The following is a 9,940-nucleotide window of genomic DNA, read 5'->3' as shown; positions in this document are numbered from 1 at the left end:
AATACAGATACGGGGGCGTGTCCTGGACGCGGACCGGAGCAGTCGCATGTAGCTGGAGCTCCGTGCCGCGACGGCTAAATAGGAGTCATATCTACAGAAAGAAAGCCGACTAACTTACAAAAAAACGCTATCCGACGACAGCATGTCCCAGACAAAGGGCAGGAGGACCGGGGAGAGGGGAGAAAAGAACAATTTCTTTGCCTCGAGAGCAGGACAAGGGAAGGCCTCAACCCTGACAGAGCACGTCCAAGATGGCGCCGGCGGGGAACTCGAGACAGAGCCCCTGCAAGGCGAAAATGAACAAGACAGCCCTCTAACCCACAAAACCCTGAAAAGGCTTCTGGAAGAAATGTCCGACAAAATAGTGGGGAAGGTGGACAGAGCCATCAAGGACCTAAGTAAGGAGATACAGGAGATTGGTCAGCGCACATCGCGCACAGAGGATCAGCTCTCAGAAATGGCGGAGGCCCACAACTCCCTAGCTGACACTGTAGAGGGCCTGGTTGCGAGAATGGACGCCCAGGACCTCAAAGTTGCGGACATTGAAGATAGGGCACGCCGCAATAATTTGAGGATAAGGGGTGTGACAGAAGCGGTCAAAACAGAAGACCTCACCGCCCACATCACCGGCTTGCTGAGAGAATTGGCCCCGGATCTACCACAAGATCTGCTCCTGCTGGATAGGATTCACAGAACCGCCAAACCAAAATTCCTACCGGCTGACACACCAAGAGACATCCTACTACGCATGCACTATTACCATGCCAAAGAGGCGATACTCAATGCCAGCAGAAAAAGGAAAGAATTACCTACGGCATACAAGGGGACCACCATCTATGCGGACATATCTTCATATACCTTGAGGAGACGACGAGACTTTCGAGACATAACCACGGCGCTCAGGGACAATCATCTCCCATATCGATGGGGCTATCCCACCAAACTTCTAGTGCTGAGAGAAGGGAAAACTATTGTCATGGGCTCCCCGGAGGACGGCCACAGAATCTTGCGGGAATGGAACTTGGCTACCATATCGACGGAGGAACAAGAGGGGAATAGGACCAGGGCCCCGCAGGAATGGAAGAGGGCGAAAAAGAAATAAGAGACAGAGACTTTACCTGTGGAGGAGGACTGGTGCTTTAAAGATCGAGATGGTCAACTAAGGGGCAGGGTAACGTACTATAATGTAACCAGCACATGATATAACTTGTAAACTCGTGAGTGAGTAAGAAGAGTAATAAGGGCTTCTATAAGTACAGCCATATATATATATAAAAAAAAAAAAAAGAAAAACAAACACAAAAACAATAAAAAATAAAAAATAAAAAAAAAATAATAATAATAATAATAATATTAAAATGATAAAAATAAAAATAACACAAAATGATCCCAGAGTAACCGAGGGCCCAGAGAGTTTAGACCTTTATCTCCCACCCTGACCAGCCGTTTGTAGTATGCTACCACGACTCATCCACATGGCCGAGATGCGCAGCTAGACAAGCATCCACAGATGCCTCATCCCAGGCAGGGACTTACTGTAGCGGTAGTTAATCCACATAGAAACACTAGATAAGAATAATGAAAATCTAATAGAAAAAAAAAGAAAAAAGCATTTAAAAAAAAAAAAAATAAAAAAAAAATATATATATAAATAAATAAAATAAAACAAAAAAAAAAAAAAAAAGAGATGCTAAATATAAAATAATGGCAATACCAAGAGGACTGCTCAGTGTTAGATTTGGGCCTAAGGCTTTTGCGGAAAGTTGGATTTCTCCATTGTATAAAACCAATATAGCCGTAGAGGGAAGCCGTAGCCACTAGAAAGGTCATAAACATCCTTTACCATCTAAAAGCCCAGCAGAAAGGGGGACTGATGGTCTCCCTCGACGCGGAAAAAGCTTTTGACCGCCTGCACTGGGGGTTCCTGCGGGCAGTTTTAAGCAAGTTTGACATTCCACCTGGCTTTGTGTCAGCCCTCAGCAAGAGTGCTCAATGCAGGGTTTCGGTCCGAACCGTTCAAGCTCACGAATGGTACGAGGCAGGGTTGCCCCCTGTCCCCATTGCTATATGTCTTGGCATTGGAACCGCTGGCGGTGAGGATACGCGACAATCCAGCGATACATGGGATAGAAATAGGGGGGAGGGAGTACAAAACTAACCTGTTCGCAGATGACATATTGCTTACTCTTACACAGCCACACATATCACTACCAAACCTACTGCAGGAAATCAAGAACTACGGGGAACAATCGTACTATAAACTAAATGTCACAAAAACCCAAGCGATGGGGATAGGACTACAGCACAGCTCTATAGAACACCTCAAGCTCTCATTCCCACTGGACTGGAGAGACGACCACCTCACATTCCTAGGTTTGAGAATCCCGAGAGACCCGCAAGGCCTCCTGGAACTCAATTACGGGAGATTATACAGAGAATACAGTGACAGACTGAAAAAATGGGAAAACACATATATGACATGGGTGGGGAGATTAGCGGCGGTTAAGATGATGTTATTGCCTAAGTACCAATACTTACTTACTTAGGACACTACAGATCCCCCTCCCCATTACATACATAAAACGGATGCAAAATGCCATCACAAGTTTTATATGGGCACACAAAAAAATAAGAGTAGCAACATCGATTCTAACCAAGACTGTGGACCAGGGAGGGCTGGGGTTACCGGACATGAGGACGTACTATAGAGCGGCAATAATTTCCACGGCCCTGCAAGCTCACGCAGCCGAAAACCCACCACAGTGGGTAAAAATGGAATCGGCCTGGACAAACCCCAAAGGCCTTAAATACCTCTTATGGGTGCCGCACAACCGACGACCACCGCTCCCACACATGCCCACCACCACAGACACCCTACTCAGAATCTGGGACAAGGCTAAATCGCAACTAGGTTACACAAAAGCTTGGTCACTGGCTACCCCCATATTCAGCATTCATATTGCGTACCCCACCTTTGACCACCGCAAATGGATAGAAAGAGGATGTACACTAGTCAATCACCTATATAGCAAGGGACACATGAAACAATTCCCAGAACTACAAGTAGAATATAACCTACCACTAAACACAATATTCTCTTATTTACAATTGAAAGGAATATTGGCAAACAACACCATCCCGACCACCCCGATAACTGCGAGAAGAATAGAGCACGCATGCATATCAATGACCTTGCCCAAAAAAACACTTTCACTCATTTATGCAATACTAAATGACCCGAGCCAACAAAAACAGGGTGACACCTTTAGGGTAGCATGGCACAAAGACATAGGCAGGGAATTTTCAGACGATCAATGGTCCAGAGCCTTTACGGCTCACAAAGGCAGGTCTCGCTGCTCATCCCATCTAGAACCTATGCGCAAACTACAGTACAGATGGTATCTCGTGCCAACCAGATTGGCGCACATATACCCGGGCTCCCCCAAAACATGCTGGAGATGCTTAACAGGAGAGGGCACCATGCTCCACACCTGGTGGACCTGCCCGGCCATTAGGGAATACTGGAGGAGAGTGGAAGAGACGATACAAGGTGCACTACAAATCGAATTCGAGCTAAGACCGGAATGTGCCTTACTACTCATGACATTAGAAACCTACACAAAAACGCAAGCCAGCCTATTGTTCCACATAGTAATAGCAGCCACCCTCCTAATAGCAAGGAGATGGAAACAAACACAAACACCCAAATGGAATGACCTGATACAACAAGTATCACTTAACTTGACTTATGAAATAGGGACCAACCAGCAATCCCAAATAGCAAAACACATCATGCAAGCTAGACAAGATTGGGAGGTCTTTGTGGAGAAGCTAGGACCAGTGGACGAGCTGGAGCCGTGAAAAAAAAAAAGATAAAGTTAGAGGAAAAATAAAAGGGAAAAAAAACAACAAAAAAAAAACAAAGAGGAAAATCTTTAACAGTAACGGGTAATCGTAGGAACTGGAGGGAGGCGAGGAGTGATGATTCCGGATAAGTAAGATAGAGGTTTACGGAACGCACCCACTACTACACCTGACCCAAAGCATTGAAGAAATAGAACCCACACTGTACATAGTTGAGGGGAACCAGGCCTAACTATCGCAAAGAACAACAAACACGGCAAGATAGCCGGAAGCTTCGTAAATCCGGAGAAGGGCTCTAGGAACTCCCCATCCCCCCTACCCCCCTCTGTCTTCCACCCCGCCTATACCCCCCTGTTAATACACCCCATACCCCCATCCCGGAACTACAAGCATCAGATATGTTCACTAACAAACGAACGAGAATACCCGCAGCAATTGGTGCAATCACCTCAGCACGCTCTAGTAGCTGCTAACACTCAGTAAGCACAAGGCATAATTGTACCACATTACAGTTAGTTACTAGGTTGACTAGTCAATCAGCAAAGGTTCCAAGACAAGTCGATAGATGACTCTAAATAGGTATAAAGTGACCTATGTACTTATATGTCTGTTGTAATCTATATGATAATCTGTATGATACCCAAGGAAATTCTCCAAAACACATAAAGTGTCAAGCTGACTCTCAGTGTCGAACAAATCTGTCTACATAGAACGACCATATTGCACATATTGTGATGTTGTGATGTTATACCATGTGAACTATGTCAATTACCAACGTATGCCAGACATGTGTAAAATGTTCATCCTTTCCCCCCCCTTTTTTCTCTTCTGTATCCCCTGTTGAGAATCACGGCAAAATAAAAATGGTCAAATTGAAAAAAAAAAAAAAAATACAGATACTAGAAGGAATGTAGGGTCTGCCTTGAAAAAATCACACATTTCTGTCATCTGGTAATCTGTCCTCTTTTTGTTTACAATTTGTTTCCTTACAATAATTATATTTTTAGATTTATAGATTTATTTTAATTTCCACGTTATTCATCATATTTTGTGACGCAAGAATACATTGTCATTACAAAGTCAATGCTATTGATACAATATTTATATTTATGTTGGCAATTCTAAGAACCAAATCAGTGAATGTGTGTGTGTTTGTCAGTGTGTCAAATCAGTGAGAGTGTGTCTGTCAGTGAATGTGTGTGTCACTGTCCTCTGTGTGTAAATGTGTGCATGTGTCAGTGTTCTCTGCGTGTCAGCGTCCTCTGAGTGTTACTATTTGTCTGTCAGTGAGCGTGTGTGCCAGTGTGTATCAATTCAGTTAGAGTGTGTCTGTGAGTGATTTTGTCCTTTGTGTGTAAGTGTGTGTGTGTCAGTTTCCTCTGTGTGTAAATGTGTGTGTCAGTGCCCTTTTTGTGTAACTGTGTATGTGTTTCGGTGTCCTGTGTGCGTCTGTGTGAGTGCCAGTGTCCTCTGTATGTAACTGTTATATGTGTATTATATTTTCATTTTGTGACTTTTATACACCTGATTAATATACACTCCTCCTTACATACACAATATTCACAGTATATGTCATATATATTTGTAAAATATTCTTCACTCCTTTTAGTCAGGCTTGTTCTCCAATATAGGATTAACTTAAATATTAGTGTCTACACATTTCATTTGGAATTTAAATCAATAGAAATTACTTTCTCGAGCGATGGGTGCTGATGATCTTTTTTTAGACTTGCAGTGTTATTTTTCCATAAAAGGTTGAGAAACACTGAATTGGTGTGCTGAAATTGAACACGTTCTCTTTGGTTGTGCACTGTCTTAATTTCTTTTTCTTATCTTTCTACTTTATCTCTCTACTCGCCTCACTACAGCTAAGCGAGAGCTCTTGCTCAGGAGATTCCATTAGCACTGCTGAGGTAAACTGGGCTAGCTCATTGGCTGAGAGAATCAGCTGATCTCTCCCAACCAATGAGATAAGTCCTGCACTGCCAGTCTTAGCTTAGTGAACAGAGCTCCCTGCTCTCACTGAGCTATAGTGAAGGTGGGAAACAGTGCCCAGCGGGCCCCAAGTAAGAAGTGAAAATTCTAAAATAGTTTGTCTTCTTACTATGTGTGGCTGCCAGGAATGCTATAGGGGTTATGATGCGTGAAGTGTTCATTTAAAATTTGCATAAAGGCTTGACTACAAGAGTGGCACATAGCAGTTTCTTGTCTGACAAACTTGATTCAACAATGATGTGAAAATAAAACATTTTCTTGTTAATTAAAGATGAGCATAAATGTAAAAACTATAAGATTTATAAGATTTGGACAAATTGAACCAACAAGCAATCGAAGTAATGTCAAATACAGATGTGATAATGGATACCAATTAAGTGGACCAGAGGAAAGTATCTGCATTGGTGGGAACTGGTCCTTACCTCCGATCTGTTTAAGTGAGTACATCATGAATTTTGCTTGAGCATCCATAGTAAAGTTTTGAGACTGTAATAAATATTTTACAAAACAGTTCACAGACCCTCCATTCTTTTTTTTTTTTTTATTCTTTATTTTTGATATGCAGGTGGGTACAACAGTGCCTGTATCGCCACAACAGCTTCAGCAGGCTCGATTTTCATGGTCATAACATAACAAAATTGTGGCATGTTTGGTTTGCATATATTTTTTAAAATAGAAAAGGTAACGATTTGGTAAACAAGTGTTTGAGTAGTAATTATCATGCTTAGTTAGTACAGTACGAAACGTGGTTTAACAGTTGAGCTTAGAGTATGCTGGAACAGTAAGTGTCCCTGAGTTTTAGCTATCCACATCTGTCTAGGCGCAGGAGCGTGGGTGCGCTTTTGTATGGGGTAGCCAAGCTGAGCATACTATATCTGAGTAGGCTGGCGTTGTGTGCGACTGGTATAAAACCGGCTACGTACTTGCTATCGTTATTAGGGCGTTTTCACCAAGTTGTGTGTCAACGGCTGTATGTAGTTTATGTATAGCTACTCAGTGCTTACGGTAGCTGGTTACTGTGAATAGTAGCTGGACAAGCTTACAGGCTAGTAGTTCTAGTGTGATATCTTACAGGCTTGCTTATGGTTCTTACTTATGGTGGCTAAAGATAGGAAGTAGCTGGCCTAGTATGTAGCCTAGACATAGATTATAGGGTGACAAGAAGCTGCTGGGTGCAGTTATGATTGTAAAACTTGCAAATATGTGTCTCTATTTTACATGACAGTATAAGCATATAAATCAGGTTTGTGTATGACATTACTGGGATACTGCCCTAGGATAGGAGCATGCAGATTAAATCAGTAGAGGGCATTGCAATAGTATATGGATATTCAGGCCCATTGAGAAGTCCGGGATGAGGTGGGACCGCCAATATTGAGTATAGTGTCCCAATTGACGCATCTCTGCTGTGATCAGCCAACCCCCTGTGCTGGTAAGGCAGGATCCCCCAAGGGTGATTGCGGCAGAGCTCGGTCCGGCAAACCTTCTTGCTGTACTTCACGTCGTAGCTCCGACTTCAGGTTTAGACGCCCTCGGTCTGCTGGTATGTCGTGGGAGTGGGGCAGACATGTTGCGGTTTGCAGGGTCCGTCCGAGTGGTCGCGACCTCTGCGGTGCGTCGTGAGGCAGGCTCTTTGGGCTAGCTGGGTATGAAGGTGCCAGGTTGCTCGGAGCAAGGTAAGCCCTCTGTTGGTGTTGGCTGGGTGTAAGTGGGTTTGAAGAGTGCTTGCGGTGGTGCTTAGCCGTCGATAGGTTTCGTACCTTTCCCGGTTGGGTCTGTGCTTCAGGACGGGTGCTGGACCTTGCCGGGCGGATTTTCCGGCGCCATGTTCGTTTATGTGGCCTCCGTTTTTCCTTCCTTAGCGGCCATGCTGCACCACAGCTTTGTCCAGGAGTCGTGGGCTGCCCGGTGTGAGCGGCACGCTTGGTTCAGGCTGGGCTCCAGCAGGCTTGTGCCGGCGTGCGGCTATTGTGGCCCAGAAGTTTGTAAATAGGACGTCAAGCCTCTACTGCAGAGACAGTCGGTTGGGTTGAGGCGGTGAGATGCACACTGTGTCCGCCATCTTGGTCTTGGCGGGTAGTTTGTCTCGAGTGTATCGTGGCAGGAACTTCACAAGTTAGTCACCGTTGAAAGTTGCCAGGATAACCCCCGCCGGCCGGGGAGACCCTCCATTCTTATACATCTTTATTTGAAAGCCAATATTTTAGGCTTTAGAAAGAGTGGATTTTAGCAATTTATTCATTAAACCAAAAATACGGATATTCGACAAGGGAATAAAAAAAATTAAAAATAATGACACTGTAAAAACTATCAAATATTTGCAATAACCTTTTCAGTTGTTAACAATGAATGAATGGTTTAGTGTGTTAATACCATAGGCGTGCGCAGCCTATTGTATAAGGGTGTGCACCCTAAAGCACAAAAACACACGCCGCATATATATATACTTCTGTGTGTGTGTGTGTGTGTGTGTAGACGCTGTGTGTGTAAGGGCGCTGTGTGTGTGAGGGCGATGTGTGTAAGGGTGCTGTGTGTTTAAGGAGCGCTGTGTGTGTAAGAGCGCTGTGTGTGTGTGTGTGAGGGCGCTGTGTGTGTGAAGGCGCTGTGTGTGTGAGGGCGCTGTGTGTGTGTAAGGGCGCTGTATGCATGTGTAAGGGTGCTTTTAGTGTGTATATGTGAGGGTGATGTGTGTGTGAGGGCGCTGTGTGTGTAAGGGCGCTGTATGTGTGTGTAAGGGTGCTGTGTGTGTGTGTGTAAGGGTGCTGTTAGTGTGTATATGTGAGGGTGCTGTTAGTGTGTGTGTGTGTGTAAGGGTGATGTGTGTGTAAGGGTGCTGTTAGTGTGTATGTGTAAGGCTGATGTGTGTGTGTGAGGGTGCTGTTTGTGTAAGGGCGCTGTATGTGTGTGTAAGGGCGCTGTATGTGTGTGTGTGTGTGTGTAAGGGTGCTGTTAGTGTGTATATGTGAGGGTGCTGTTAGTGTGTGTGTGTAAGGGTGATGTGTGTGTAAGGGTGCTGTTTGTGTGCTGTATGTGGGTGCTGTGTGTGCTGTATGTTTGGGGGATTGTGTGTATTGTGTGGGGGCCATTTGGTAAATATCCCCCCTCCCTTCTTACCTTATGTAGGGAGGGGGGTCCTTGCTGCTGCTGCCTTCCCTGGTGGTCCAGTGGAGGTGGGGGCAGATTTCTTAATATCCCCCCTCCCTTCTTACATTATGCCTGGGAGGGGGGATCATTTCTGCTGCTGCCTTCCCTGGTGGTCCAGTGGAGAGTGAACTCTAGCCTTGCAGGCTAGAGTTCACTCTCGCGAGATCTGAGCGTTGCCGCGGTAACCGCGGCAAAGCTCAGAATCCCGCGAGAGGACCCGGCGGAGCTGCTGGGAAGAGCTCCCTGGGTCCTCTCCTGCCTCCCTCCCTGCCTGTGGGTCGGTGGGGAGGGAGGCTTAGAGCAGAGCCGGCGCTCGGATAGCGCCGGCTCTGCATGAGCCGACAGGGGAGATCCCGAGATCTCCCCTGCCGGTCTCAATCCATAGGCGTGCCGCGGGGATTAGGGTGTGCCCAGGCACACCCGGCACACCCCGTGCGCACGCCTATGGTTAATACCTTAATGTTTTCTGGTTCTGAGTCAGATTTATAGGAAAAGTCAACCCATTGTTGTTCCCATAGTTGTCTGCTTCCCATGATGTCATCAACTCACAGATTCAGTGAACTGTGGCAGGAATAGTGAGTTCACACACATTGCTTGTGTGTGAAATTCTTCTGTGGACTAAAATGCTGAAGGAGTGGGTCGCAAACCCTTATTTGCCTAGCTGATCCAGCAGGCATTGTGCAACAATAAATGAATAGATTGCAATTTGTCATATTGTAGTGTGCCTTGCGTCTTAAAGGCGCACTATAGTCACCAGAGCAATTACAGCTTAATGTAGTTGTTCTGGTGAGTATAATCATTCCCTGCAGGTATTTCCATGTAAACACTACCTTTTTAGAGAAAATGCAGTGTTTACATTGCCCCCTAGGGATACCTTTACTGTCCAGACACTTAAATGATGGTTTTAACACTACAGAGTCAGGAATACAGTATTTTA

At 45.1% G+C, this 9,940-nt stretch overlaps 1 protein-coding gene across 1 annotated transcript in view; it reads left to right on the top strand.

Annotated features, from left to right (window-relative positions):
• The first annotated feature begins 6,184 nt into the window (after positions 1-6,184).
• The window catches only part of LOC134569206 (coagulation factor XIII B chain-like), a 44,630-nt gene continuing 40,874 nt past the window's right edge, over positions 6,185-9,940 (top strand). The window contains exon 1 of the mRNA XM_063428119.1: positions 6,185-6,296. The gene's annotated coding sequence lies outside the window, so the exon portion shown is untranslated. The remainder of the gene's footprint in view (positions 6,297-9,940) is intronic.

This window comes from Pelobates fuscus, chromosome 7 (assembly GCF_036172605.1).
Source record: "Pelobates fuscus isolate aPelFus1 chromosome 7, aPelFus1.pri, whole genome shotgun sequence".
Lineage (NCBI taxonomy): Eukaryota > Metazoa > Chordata > Amphibia > Anura > Pelobatidae > Pelobates > Pelobates fuscus.
The sequence above is the reverse complement of the archived record's forward strand: the minus strand, read 5'-3'. Positions and strand labels throughout refer to the sequence as shown.